General features: G+C 41.3%; 1 protein-coding gene across 1 annotated transcript in view; it reads right to left on the bottom strand.

The window, feature by feature from the left end:
• Positions 1-14,407, bottom strand: part of si:ch73-287m6.1 (RIMS-binding protein 2) — an 80,523-nt gene that overhangs the window by 51,642 nt on the left and 14,474 nt on the right. The window contains exon 3 of the mRNA XM_036588610.1: positions 1,954-2,037. The gene's annotated coding sequence lies outside the window, so the exon portion shown is untranslated. The remainder of the gene's footprint in view (positions 1-1,953; positions 2,038-14,407) is intronic.

Genomic DNA, 14,407 nt, shown 5'->3' with positions numbered 1-14,407 from the left:
TCTGCTGGGCCAGGAAGAGAGCCAGCATGGCTACTACACACAAACATAAAAGCTACTTCACATGTTAGCACTGCTCTTGCCCAGCAGGCAGAACAAGCTATGCAGACTGACGAGGGGGGCAACACATACACACAGGCCAAACGTTTGGACATGTAATAACTTAAAAACAAATGATTCTGAATTTGGTTTGCCTAAAGGGCCCATAACCTGGAAAACTCAATTCTCTTCACTTTTCGTCCAATTTTAGCACCCCAAGTTACAAACAATGTAAATGTGCCAACATGGTCCTTAAGGGGGAATTCCACAATTTTTTCTGAATTTCAGCTCATTTAAATAATGCATATGTAAACAAACAAATTCAGCATCGTCTGATGTTAAATCCACTAATCTGCAGACATTTACAGAGTCAGAATTGTTCACGGTGGTGATGGGAACCAGACGTCCAAAGAAATCAATGCCTCTAAAAGTTACATCACAGGAAGCTATTACAGTAAATGATTTAAGAATGCGCTGACTGACACCTGAAACATTGTTTTACTATAGTCTAGCCATAAGGTTTGGCCTAAAATGTACGTGCAGGGTGTTGTGAGGCAAACCAGCTCCTACAGAAAACTTAAACTTTTCAGATTTACCATTATTTTGCCATTATGAACATTATATAGAAAAACTCAGAAGAAACATGCAGGTTAACTGGTCATTCAGCACAGTAAAATAAAATGTCTATATCTGCATTTGAGACATCGCAACCCCTGGTTCCTATCACCACCACTGTAAAGAAATCTTCTCTACAATGAACCATTTCACATCAAACCACACTGAATAACTTTATTTACCTCATTATTTATTTATCTCAACGAAAGCAAGGATATTTGCCTGTTCAGCCTACAGCAGTTTAGCTCCACCTATTCACCAATCGGAATAGAGCTTAGCTACATACATCATCTTAACATCTTAAAAGGCCCATATCATACATTTTTCTTTTATTTTATTGTTGTCCCTGAGATCCACTTATATTTGTTTGGTTTTATGCATAATAAATAGTCACAATCCATTTTCCATGACCATTTTCCAACCTCTCTAAATCCCTTAGAATTAAACAGACTGATTTTCTTAATGCACCTTAAAGAAAAGCAGTCCAGGCTCAAACACTAAATGTACTGTATTGTAAATGTATTGTTTTTTGTGATATCACGAAAACAGTGAATTCAAAACAGGCTGTGTTTGCAGTGCAGTTTCCACATATGGTCTGTATGGATTGGCAACTGATATGTTTTGAATCTTTAACAGTATTTATGGTAACACTTTATTTGGATAGTCCACTTTAGATGCTTTGTAGATACTTAATTTACTTAGTTACATTTGACTAAATATCTATTAAACTGACCATAATTTTCTTTAAAAAATGAATTATGAATGGTTTTGATACATAAAACCACATAAATGCCACAAGTGGACCTAAGGGGGGGGAAAAATAAAAATACATGAAAAATGTAAGATGAAAGCCCTTTAATTTCTAAATTAATACATTAACTGATCATTTAAATCAGATGTGCTTGAGAAGGAAAAACACCAAACTGTGCAGAAATCCGGCCCTCCAGGACCAGAGCTTAGCTTTCCACCCCTGCTTCATAAATTCTTCTAGAAGTCCATTTTAACTGGTGATGCTTTCCACACTGAGTGGTCAAGCATATCCCATAAGAGCTTGATTACTGAAAGATCTGTTGACCATGATGGAATTTAATATTTTAAAAAAAAATGAAGTTAAACTTGATGTAAGTCAACATGCTGCGTTAGTTGTTGGCAAACTGAATATTTTTGAAACCTTAAAAATCACTACATGGTTCTAAGCTTTTGGCCTGTTTTGTATGTGTGGGCCATGGCTAACAAGGAGAGGGTCAGGAGAAAGTGATTAATGGGTAGAAAAATAAGCAGCAGTGTGCCAATTTCATTTACCAAAGTCTGACATGTCAAGATCTTGTTCTTCACCTCCCTCTCGAGGAGCTGACACCTCTTTCTCCTCTCACTCACCTCTGTTTCCTGTCGGAAAAAGAGACAGCAGATGGAAGAGGAAATCTATCAATCATTTATCACAGAGAATCTACAAAAAAAGCACATTTGCTATGCTAGAATTCATAAAAGACTCAAAGAATGTACTGAAACTGCTTTATCAAATAGAGATTGTTACCCAAATGCTTGATCTAAAACGTCCTCACTCTGTTCTCCACAATGGCTCTGAAAACAAATTCTACATGCATAATTCAGTCATGACCCAGATCTAAAACATTAAAAGGTTTTGCTGGTTATGCAGTAGACTACATTCTTCATTCTTCTCTCAGCGCTCATGACACTTAGCAGATGCTAGTCCTCTGAAAGCATCATGGGGGCCAGGGACTGCTTGCCAGCTCCTTGGGCCAGTCCCCACAGAATCAGCTGTGGCTCTGAGGGCCATTATGAAAAGAGCAGTCAAAGACAGACGTGAGTTTCAGAGAGCAGATGTCTTGTTGTATTTGTATTTTAGAGCACAGTTTCTCAGGAACTCTGCCCACAAATCTTGGACTGATGGAAAAGTGGTTTAATTGCAGATACGGATGGCCACCAGAGAGAACATCTCCAGCTCTGATGCTGGGGAGCAGAAGCAGGCCTCTGCCGAGGTAGCAAGAAGTGCAGGCTTTATACAAATATAGATCTAACAAAGGCATTGTCAAGACCCAGACTGTCTAGATGATTCGACAGTGAATGTGGATTCAAGGAAATGTGATGAGGACAGACGGCAAATTTCCAAATGGTTGATGGGGCTATTAGAATTACAATATAGCACCCATCCTGATCCTGAGACCAAATGTGCTAAGTTTAAATAACATACACTCTTAAAAAAGATCTACATATAGGTCTATATTGAACCATGAAAACTCAAAGAACCCTTTGCATGATTAAAGGGTGCTTTGTACGGTGAAATCGTTCTTCAGATTGATGTTAAATCTGCTGTATATGGTTTTATATATATATATATATATATATATACACATATATATATATATATATATATATATACCTAAAAGGGTTCTTCTATTGTTACAATGTCAAGCATGATGGTATACAGACCCCCTTGCAAAAGATTCTATGTAGAACCGCAGCACGTTCTCTCATCTTTTTAAGTGTATATATTTACATTAAGTATATGAAAGATACAGAATCTAAATGTGTATGTGTTGTTTTTAGACTGTTATGAGGTCCAGATCTACTCATGTCAATTGAAAAAATAAAAGAATACAAAAATAGTTTTGTAGAAGTGAGAACATCTCACTAGTCCTCACAAGAACACTGCTTTTTTCACCACAAATGCAGTTTTCTTGGAAAACCTCAAAGTGCATTTCTACACTATCTAGTCATTGAGATGTAAACAAAGTCATTCAGAGAGCTCTGATGTGAAATAGTTCACTGCAGATAAACTTACCCACTCAGATTTCTTCACAATAGTGGTGACAGAAACCAGGGGTTGTGATGCCTACAAGGCAAATATAGTCATTTTATTTACTATGTAAAATGACCAGTGAATCTACATGAGTGTTTATATGTAATGTTGATAATAGTACATTAATGGAAAATCTGAAAAAATATGCTTTCTTTGGAGATTATTTTGATTTACAACAGCCTTCATGGTCCTCTCAGCCATGAATACGTTTGAAAAAATGGCGTTCAGACCAAAATCTTCTCTCAAAACTACCATAAAATGTCTCAGGCATCATGCAGTGTACTCAGAACCATTTAGTGTAAGCATTTTGTGGTTCCTATCACCACTGCTGTGACTAACTGACTCTAGAACAGTCTAGTTTCTCTAGAATGGCACATTTCACCTCAAGTATTCTCATCTTCTATTTAATTATCATTTATGAAAAATCTATAGTATAAATCAATTAGATTTATACTATAGCAAAACATCTTTTACATTGCAGGTAGTGCTACTTGCTTTTTCAATCAATCAATCAATCAGGTATAGGCCAAGTATTACTATGCTAAAGAATTACATAAGTCAGTGGAGGTCCCCAGTGAGTGCATTTGTCTGTAAGCCCTATGTATGCATGTGTGTGCCTATGTGTGTGTATATTTATGGCATGTATGTAAGTGTATATATATATATATATATATATATGTCAATGTGCGATATGCAGATACGTATAGGTGCATACATGTGAGCGCTCTCCTTGTGATGAATGTTTTAAAGCAGCCATGCAGAGCTCTAAGGGCGCTTGGGACAGAAGCAGAGAGGGAACAGCTGGAAGCTCCAGACAAGTGGCATGGAAATAACGAGCATTTCATCTGTGTCAACATGTTCCTCAGCAGAGCTCCACCTAAATTGGGTTGTTTCTCACCCAGACAAGCCGCGCGGGCAAAAAGACAATGCGCTGTTAGCCATCCCAGATTAAAACAGAAACACAAACCATGTACTTGGGATATTACAAGCAGGGTCAGTTTGCTGATCTGTGAGGGACGCAGACTGCAGATGTTCACTGGAGGCCGGCTGGCTAAACGACGGTAATGCATCTGCTGCGTCTGGGGGCAGTCAATGCAGAGCGCCTTACATATGTGTGATGATGGGGGAGGGGAGCTCGGGGGTTGCTATAGAAACCCACTCGTCCAGGTAGAAACTGTAGCCATGAGAACGAGCGGCTTGGCTGATGTTTCAGTTTGCAGGCCGCAGTTAAACAAGGCTCAGTCAGAGACGACCTTTCTGCTTGGACAAGATTCAGACAGCCGATGAAAATGGTGTAAATAACACGTAGAACATGCCAAACTAAACTCTCTCTCCACCTCTGTGTCTCTCTGCCAGGGACGTAGTAATCAAACATGGACTGCAAAATGCATTTTTTAATCCATGTATCAGTGCGTCCCTCCACACACACCCACATTCAGTGATGTAGGGATCATTTCTGATTTGGGTGGGGTTGACTGCTCACCACATCACCCATGATAAGTGTTTATGCTAATCATTCACATTAAGGATATGTTACATTAGGAAATTCAATTAAATGCTTGTTCAAAATGCAAAACATTTGTACCTTGAAGACTTCAAATTACTATAATTCTAGCTTTATGCTAAAGTTTGGGCACCCCTGGTCAAATTAAACGTGAAAATAAGTTAATGCAGAGAACACGTCAGCACATTTTTATACCCAATCACTGTTTATTTGGTGAATTTAATGTATTGGGGGAAAAATAAAAACAAAATATGATCTGTACAAAAGATATTGTGCGTTTTATGTCTTATGTTTTATATATATTCTTTCTTCCAAATAATAAACTCAGCAAATAAATAGAAATTGTGCATAAATATGTAGAAAAATGCTATATTTAAATGTGTCCCCTGTAGATGATGTGTTGATTATTTAACTTATGCATATGATTGTATCTTTAAATAAACTAACTTTAACTTTTAATGAAACAACTTTTACATTATCTCAGGTAGTCTGCTTAGTTTACCACACTTTTTCCATAGCAGTCTTGAACATTAGAAAAGTGGAGCTGACTCAGTCCACTACAGTAAAGGAACATGAAAGATGCTGACTGTATACAGGCTGCATTTCCCATGAGTTTTATCTATTCAGGGACGAAAAACATAGATTTTAACCAAAAGCAATCACAGCCGGGCGTGTTGAGAGCAAATGTTGTGGGGGAACAATTCTTCCCCCCTCCAAATGCTGAAGTGGACACATAATCCACCCTCCCTTAGATCTACACCTATACACACACCCCACCACTCCTTATATAAGACATTAAAAAATATATCAACATTCATCTCAAGTTTGGTTTAGGATGAAAAGAGAAAAAGATCTAAGTGACTCCACAAGAGAACAAGTGACTGAGAATGTCAGTGCAGAACATGATTAGACTGTTATCAAGAACAGTCCATCCACAACTACACAGAGAGAGATATATTATAGTAGGACTGCAGTGCATACATGCCTCATTACAAAGACAAATGCACAGTGATGTAAAACCCATCAGCACTGGTCTATATAGATGCATTATTCTTCACCACATTCTCCACAAGTGGGAGAGTGCATGTGCACCAAGAGAACAGTTCAGGTCTGAATGCTTGACCCTACAGTGAGAGGACCTGGTGGAACTGCTATTCTGTGGGGGGCATTTTGCTGCCATGGTTTGGGTTAAGTTATTCTGACTGATCCTCTTTATCCTACGATGAAACATTTCTATCCTGATGGGAGTCTTTTCCAGGATGACAATGCCTCAATCCACAGGACACAAAGGGTCACTGAATGGTTTGATGAGTATGAAATGATGTTAATCATATGCTATGACCTTCCCAGTTACCAGCTCTCATTAGACAGCATTGTCCACTATTATCAAAACACCAAATGAGGTAATATCCTTTGGAAGAATCCCTCCAGTACAGTTCCAGAGACTTGCAGAATGTATGCCAACGTGCTTTAAGCTGCTCTGGTGGCTCATGGTGGTCCAACACACTTCTGCTGGTTTTTACTTGATCGGGTAACCAACCTCACTTGCACGCCACTGAGCCTTCGATATTACCACTGAATATTCTACCACGATATTGCTGCATTTTTACATCATAGATATTGCTTCTCCTGCTTTTCCCCTTTTCTGTATCTTATACTGATGGTCAAACCTTATTCTATGCTGTTATTGTTTGCTATCCAGTGTCAACCAAAGGAGGATGGGTTCCCCTTTTGAGTCTTGGTTCCTCTCAAGGTTTCTTCCTCTTGCTCTTAGGGAGTTGCCACTGGCGACACTCATGGGGGCTTGAGCCTGGATTTTTCTGTAAAGCCGCTTTGTGACAACGCCTGTTGTAAAAAGCGCTATATACACCGATCAGGCATAACATTATGACCACCTCCTTGTTTCTACGCTCATTGTCCATTTTATCAGCTTCACTTACTATATAGGTGCACTTTGTAGTTCTACAATTACAGACTGTAGTCCATCTGTTTCTCTGCATACTTTGTTAGCCCTCTTTTACCCTGTTCTTCAGTGGTCAGGACCCCCATGGACCCTCACAGAGCAGGTACTATTTGGGTGGTGGATCATTCTCAGCACTGCAGTAACACTGATGTGGTAGTGGTGTGTTAGTGTGTGTTGCACTGGTATGGGTGGATCACACACAGCAGTGCCGCTGGAGTTTTTAAACACTGTGTCCACTCACTGTCCGCTCTATTAGACACTCCTACCTTGTCAGTCCACCTTGTAGATGTAAAGTCAGAGACGATAGCTGATCTGCTGCTGCACAGTTTGTATTTGTCATCCTCTAGTCCTTCATCAGTGGTCACAGGACGCTGCCCACAGGACGCTGTTGGCTGGATATTTTTGGTTGGTGGACTATTCTCAGTCCAGCAGTGACACTGAGGTGTTTAAAAACTCCAGCAGCACTGCTGTGTCTGATCCACTCAGACCAGCGCAACACACAGTAACACACCACCACCACATAAGTGTTACTGCAGTGCTGAGAATGATCCACCACCCAAATAGTACCTGCTCTGTGAGGGTCCATGGTGGTCCTAACCACTGAAGAACAGGGTAAAAGAGGGCTAACAAAGTGTGCAGAGAAACAGATGGACTACAGTCTGTAACTGTAGAACTACAAAGTGCACCTTCAAAGTAAGTGGAGCTGATAAAATGGACAATGAGTGTAGAAACAAGGCAGTGTCATAATGTTATGCCTGACTGGTCTGTGTAAACTTTGACTTACTTAAGTCTGTCACTCGTCTGTATGTGCAGACCTGAATATCCACAGCGATAAGTTACTGAAAGTTCTTAGGCCCGACCCCTTCCAAAGTCCCTGCAACCACGCATGTTCTGGGTCTGAGATGTCATGTTTCAACAGATCTTTAAAACAACTGCAGCAGAAGCATTTGTGCACGAGATGAACGGAATAGTTCAGGGTTTTTTAACCTAATCACTATCGGCTGCGTCTGTATCATTCTGTAACTGCCCTCTGACTTCTATTATACATGAGTTTCGAATCAGTGTTTTCAGTTCTTTTCTAAGAATGAAGAAACGGGTTGTAACTACTGTCTGTGGTAACCAGCAGTACTATACAGATGCACTGGATAGAGATAAAATTGCAAAACGCTGGAGCATTCCTTTAAAGTGTCTCATAAGAAAAAAAAAGCATAAGGGAGTATAAGACAGCCAGTGTATGTGCACACAAGTTTAAGTGTCCCCGCAGCATCGAACTGATCTACTGAGGAACATTAAGATTAGTCAGAGCCGTCTCTTCTTCCACATTAGAGTTACTTTAGCTGTAATCTCTAGAGAGGGAGACTACAGGGAGACAGGCTGGGATTTCAAAATAGAAGCGAAGCATGCCTTCCTTCTCGCTGGCTGCCTGGCACCAGCCACATCTGAGCCGGCTCCGGCTCAGCGGAGGAGAGAGGGAGGAGAAGTATAAGAGGAGAGGAGGTGGTGGAACGAGGGGGATCCATAAAGCAGCTACTATTAACCGCGGCTTCTCTACTGTCTGAAAGCTCGCACGCCCACACGCAGAAAGAGAGAGACAGAAGTGAACCCACTCACTCGAGTTGGTGCAGAGAGTAGGAGTTTCCACTGTGTGTCTGCCACACCCTTCTCTCTCTCTCTCTCTCTCTCTCTCAACTCTTTCTCTTCCTGTTTCTCTCTCTATCTTTCACTCTTTGTCCATCTCACCTCCCTCTTACTTTCTTCTCCTCTCTCTCTGTCCCCATCTCTCTGCCTTTCTCTTTCCTTCTCTCTGTCCTTCTTTCTCTCTTCTTCTCCTTCTTTCATTTCCATTCTCTTTCATTATCACTCTTTTTTCTTTTCTTTCTCACTTCCTCCTCTGTCTATCTCTCTACTTCTCTTAACTTTTTCCCCCGTTTTCTCTCCCTCTCTCTCAACCTTTCTCCCACTCTCCGTCTCTGTCTCCCTTCCTCTTTGTCTCCTCTTCCTTATTTCATTTCCGTGCTCTTTCCCTCTCACTCTTTCTTCTTTTCTCTCTCACTTCCTCCTCTCTCCTTCTCTTAACCTTATCTCCCTCCTTCTTCCTTTCTTCTCCTCTCTCTCCTTCTTTCTCTCCTCCTCTCCCTGTTTCACTTCCATTCTCTTTCCCCATCTCTTTCTTCTTTCTCTCTCACTTCCTCCTGTCTCTTTCTATCTCTCTCCTTCTCTTAACCTTTTCCCCGTTTTCTTTCTCTCTCTTCCACTCTTCATTTCTCTCTCCTCTATCTCTTTGCCTCTGCCTCCCCATTCTGTTTTAATCTCCCTCCCTTCTTTCTTCTCCTCCCTCTCTCTCTATCCTCTCTGTCCTTCCTGCTCTCCTCTTCTCCTTCTTTCATTTCTGTTCTCTTTCCCTCTCACTCTTTCTTCTTTTCTCTCTCACTCCATCCTGTCTATCTCTCTCCTTCTCTTAACTTTTCCCCCATTTTCTCTCTCTCTCTTGATCTCTCTCACCTGCTCTTTATGTCTCTCCTCTATCCTCATTCTGTTCTTTCACTTGTCTCTATCTCCCTCCCTCTTTCTTTGTTCTCCTCTCTCTCCGTCTTTCAGTCCCCATCTTTGCCTTTCTCTTTCCTTCTCTCTGTCCTTCTTTCTCTCCTCCTCTCCTTCTTTCATTTCTGTTCTCTCTCACTATCACTCTTTTTTTCTCTCTCACTTCCTGCTGTCTCTGTCCATCTCTCTCCCTCTCTTAACCTTTTCCCGTTTTCTCTCTCTTGACCTCTCTCTCCTGCTCTTCACCTCTCTCCTGTCTCTTTCCTTCTCCCCCTCATTCTGTTCCTCTCTCTCTCTTCTCTCTTTCTCTCTCCTTCTTTATCTCTCTTTCTTTCTCTCTCTGTCTCTCTTATCCCTGCTGTCCCCCCCAACAGCTGATAGCTGTTTATAGTTGATGTCTGATTGCTCTGATCTGTATATAGCGTATGACAGTGTTCAGCACACCGTCACAATGGTGGATTTGTTCAGGACTCTACATCTCTCCTCTTCCATCCATCTGCTGCGTCCCTGCTTTTACGATACCATAAATCTCTGCTTTTGTCTTTCCGAAGACACATCTGTCTGTTTCCGTCGCTAAACTGCACCGCCTCAGAGATGTGGGGGTGCTGTCTGTTCTCCTCCACAACCAGTCTAGAAAATCGAGCTGACAAAATCATGAGCGTTGACATTGCTAAGAAGTGCCTGTTAGCAGGGGATTATGGTACGCTCAATTCAGCCCACTGCCCACTGTTCTGAGAAAGGAACAGAATAGTGTAAACGTTGTGAGACAGCTTGGAGAATAGGAGTATTTTCCTGATTAACTTCAAAGCAGGCCTACAAGAGCTTAACATTTTAAAGAGCTGCAGAAAAACGTTGGTCATGATCTCCGCCAATCAGACACATGCACAGAGAGACCCCAAAGGAGGTGTAAGCACCTGCCCTTTTGCCCTCAGACTGTACAAGTGCTGTCTTAGTGTGTAGAATAATTGTGTTCTGTATGGTCATTCATTTTAGCAAGGCTTAGTCTGCTAATGGGTCACTCAGTTCCATAAGCTTTATCACTCTAGGGTGCCCCCTGTGGAGCAGTACTGAACACCTGTGGAGATTTCACCAAATGCTCACATCACCACAGCGCTCGAAATCCTAACAATTAAGCAATGATAACATCAGTGCCAAATTCCAGAATGTAGTTATTTTGAACAATTGGCAGGAAGGAGCGCTAATAACTTGCTAAAATAAGTCTTGTTATTGATGCAATGCTCTGTTGAACTCTTAAATACAGTTCAGAGCAATTTGATTAGATTAATGGGAAATGTTGCAGGTTTGTTGGAGCCTATCCAACATTGGGCAGAAGGCAAGATACACCCTGGACAGGTCGCCAGTCCATCACAGGGCTGTTCCAACAACAGCGATATGGAAAGTAAGCTACAAAAACAGCCTGTTTTAAATTCACCGATTTTGTGATGTCACAAAAACCAGCGCATTTTTACATATATCCACCCATTCAGCCTACAGCCGTTAAGCTCCGCCCATAAGGAGTGTTTCAGCTTGGACCGCTTTTTGAATCTTTTACAATACAGGGCTCATTTGTATATATCACTCTTAAAGGCACAGTAACAAAAATAGCTTGGTATAAAGAGAGGCTGGAAAATGGCCACGTGAAAATGGATTATGATACAAGTGTTATAACTGGACCTCAAGGAAAATTGCTAAATACAAGAAAAATGTAAGACAGGTTCTTTAACATACCCAAGTTTTTCTTATATGAGGCATGTGCTCAACCAAAACAAAACCCAGGCCTAAAGGCAGTAACCATAAACAAAACGATCAATACAAACATACAGTTTTATGTATGCTCATGTCTTTCTCAAGCATCTGATCGCTCTGTAAGAACGTATGGATACAGCTTAAGAAGACGGATACACTCACTCAAGTGGGATTCCTCTGTAACCATGACAACCAAACAGATGCGATAAAGAATCTTGGGTCATAGACCATAAATCAGGAGCCAAACAGTCTGACAAGACAAAAAGATACCACTTTCCACTGAAAAATAAGTGGACATGCCTTAAGCTTTTTTAGGAAGACATCTAGCAAAATGCATTGCTTGGACTGCGGAGCACTAAAAACCAGGTGTTGGTGAGTGAAAATGAAACTAAGCTGATAAGACGAATGTAATCATGAGTATATTTTGAAGAGCATAGTAAGCTGGCAACCTCAGCAGTCTTTTCTTATCCTCTGCCATGACTAAAAAGAGAAAGAGAGAGAGAGAGAGAGAGACAGACAGAGAGAGAGAGAGCCTCCAGGCTGCACACATGCCGCCAGTGCACGGCCCCTTCTGCAGAAACAGATACTGAGATCCTCACAGGCTGGCTGCAGGCAGAGTGAGGGATGATAAGGATAGTGAGAAAGCAAGCCGCAGAAAAGAGAGAGGGAAATATTTACCGTCTCAGTTTGTTACTTCCACAGCATCCAGCCTGAGATGAGAATATTCCTTTCCCTCTCTGTCCCTCTCTCTCCTCTTTCCTCTTTCTGCTGCTGCTTCCTCTGGGTGTGGAAATGTCAGGCAGCAGCAGCAGCAGCCTGCACTGGGCCTGCGTATCTCTCTCGCTCTCTCACTCGCTCACTCACTCCCTCTCTTTCTCTCTCTCTCTCTCTCTCTCCCACTCGCTCGCTCTGTCACTAACTCGCTCCCTCTCCCTCACCTCTCTCTCTGTCTTGCTCTTTTTCTCTTACTCACTATCTCTCATTCTCTCATTCTCTCTCTGCACACCAGGCATGCTGCAGAAGACACAGCACGGAGCTCCCCCCACCGTGCACTGAGGCATCCTCCTCCTACCTCCTGGCATGGAGTGTGAGCGTCTGTGTATATTTTCAAACATTTCACAAAAATGTAGGAAAACTGGAGAAAAACAGGGCTCACCTACAGGACCAACAAAATGGTTCTGACTTTGTAAAGTGCTTTTTTATTTCTATATCTACACCAACAAACCTCTTAATTACGTACACCTCCTTGTATCAACACTCATTACCCAATTTATCAGCTCCACTTACCATATAGGAGCACTTTGTAGTTCTACAATTACAGACTGTAGTCCATCTGTTTTACTGCATACACTGTTAAACTCCTTTCACCCTGTTCTTCAATGGTCAGGACCCCCACAGGACCACCACAGAACATATTTGGATGGTGGATTGTTCTCTGCACTGCAGTGACTCTCAGTGACACTTAACACTGCGTGTTAAGTAGTGTTTAACCATTTTAATGTCAGCACACAGCATGTAAAGGCATACTCTGAAGAAAAACTCAAAAATGGCTTCTTTTACTGAAGATGCTGCTAAAGCCTGAGTAGACAGATAAATCATGACTGATAAATCCAGTCGGTGTACATTTCAGTTTTTAAAACTGAAAAAGCAAAACCATTTCTATTTGTCACACCTGCCCAGTCACACCTGTGTTTGCCAGCGAATTTTAGTGAGCAAAATTACTTTCATTTCAATGGAATTCATGGTGAAAAAATATATTTTACAGAACTTTGGTGAACTTTGACATGCAAATTCACACTCTCAAACAATAGTGCAACTTTGGCTGCAGTGAACTCTGAAGAGGTGTGGTTTTACTATACGCTTAAGATGAGTTAGCCAGCTTGCCCTGTTGGAAAAAAAACAGCACAGATCAGTATGAATTTCATGCTGGCTTGTGCTGGACTAGTGCTGGTCACCCAGGATGGTCATGCAGGCGTACCAGCATCTGATATAATTATGTTTACTTTTGTGTTTTTACTGTTTATTGCTAAGTGAGTTAGCCAGCTTGCTAACTGCTGCACACAAGTTACTGTAGCCAACCATGCCAGTAATCTACATATGTACATTTTTTTGAACAACTCTGTATGAAGCACTGTAGTCCCACCAATAATGAAATTATTGAAAGCTATATCTAAGAACCAATCGAGACTTGGTAGACCACCAAAACTGTCACAGATAAACGGTACTTAGATAGACAGAAGAAACTGTTACTGGAAAAAGAAAACCTCAACATCACGTGTTTAGGACAACTTGGATTGTGAGAAGCACAAAATACAACCACCTTCTAAGACACTTTGTGTGGAAAAATATTCCTGCATATTCCCTTGAAAAACTGAAAAGCAAGTCTCCTGAAAAGAATGGAAACTGAAATGAAAATTCTAATGCTACAGTATACTTAGTTGTTTTTGTAAATTTCTATCAAATATGTTTTCTGACATTTTTTTCCTGATAGAGAAAAAAGACTGGAAATTAAATAAAAAGTGGGGTGGTCTTTGACTTTTGCATAGTACTGTTTATAATACATGGGACATATTATTATTGCAAATGTGTACTTACATATATATACAAACAAGGTGAGTATGGGTGTGTGAGAGAGAGTGTAGGGAAGGGGTGATAAAAGGCTTTAGGAGCCCAGGAGGATGGTGACTCCTAAAGTCATGACCCCTCCCGTCCAATGCCCAAGCCAGCACAGCTAAGCAGGTGGCTAATGAGAGAAGAGTCTGATTAATGCTGCTCACACACACACACACACACTGCGCCCAGCAGGATGCCCTGTGTGCAAAAGAGGAAAAGACCTCTTCCTTTCTCTTGTTGCGGTTTTCACTTCCTCTCTGGAAGTGTCTGTTCCAGTGGCGAGAAAACAGGAGCGAGAGAGGGAATCCCACACACATCTGAAAAAGCCTGCAGTATGACCTATGCTGCCAGCACTATCTGTGCATGACTAGGTGTAAAATGATGCCATATGGGGCTCTCGTCCAGCTGCAATGCTGAAACGTATCCACGGCAGGATGCGTAATAGACATGAAACATGATAGAACAGAGGCACTGTGTTGACAGGGATAATTCTACACCTCTTTATGATCAAGTGGATGATTGCTCATAGAGGAATAATGCTCCAGTTGTCTGAGAAGACAAAAATAAA

This window comes from Colossoma macropomum, unplaced genomic scaffold (assembly GCF_904425465.1).
Source record: "Colossoma macropomum unplaced genomic scaffold, Colossoma_macropomum, whole genome shotgun sequence".
NCBI classification, from domain to species: domain Eukaryota; kingdom Metazoa; phylum Chordata; class Actinopteri; order Characiformes; family Serrasalmidae; genus Colossoma; species Colossoma macropomum.
The sequence above is the reverse complement of the archived record's forward strand: the minus strand, read 5'-3'. Positions and strand labels throughout refer to the sequence as shown.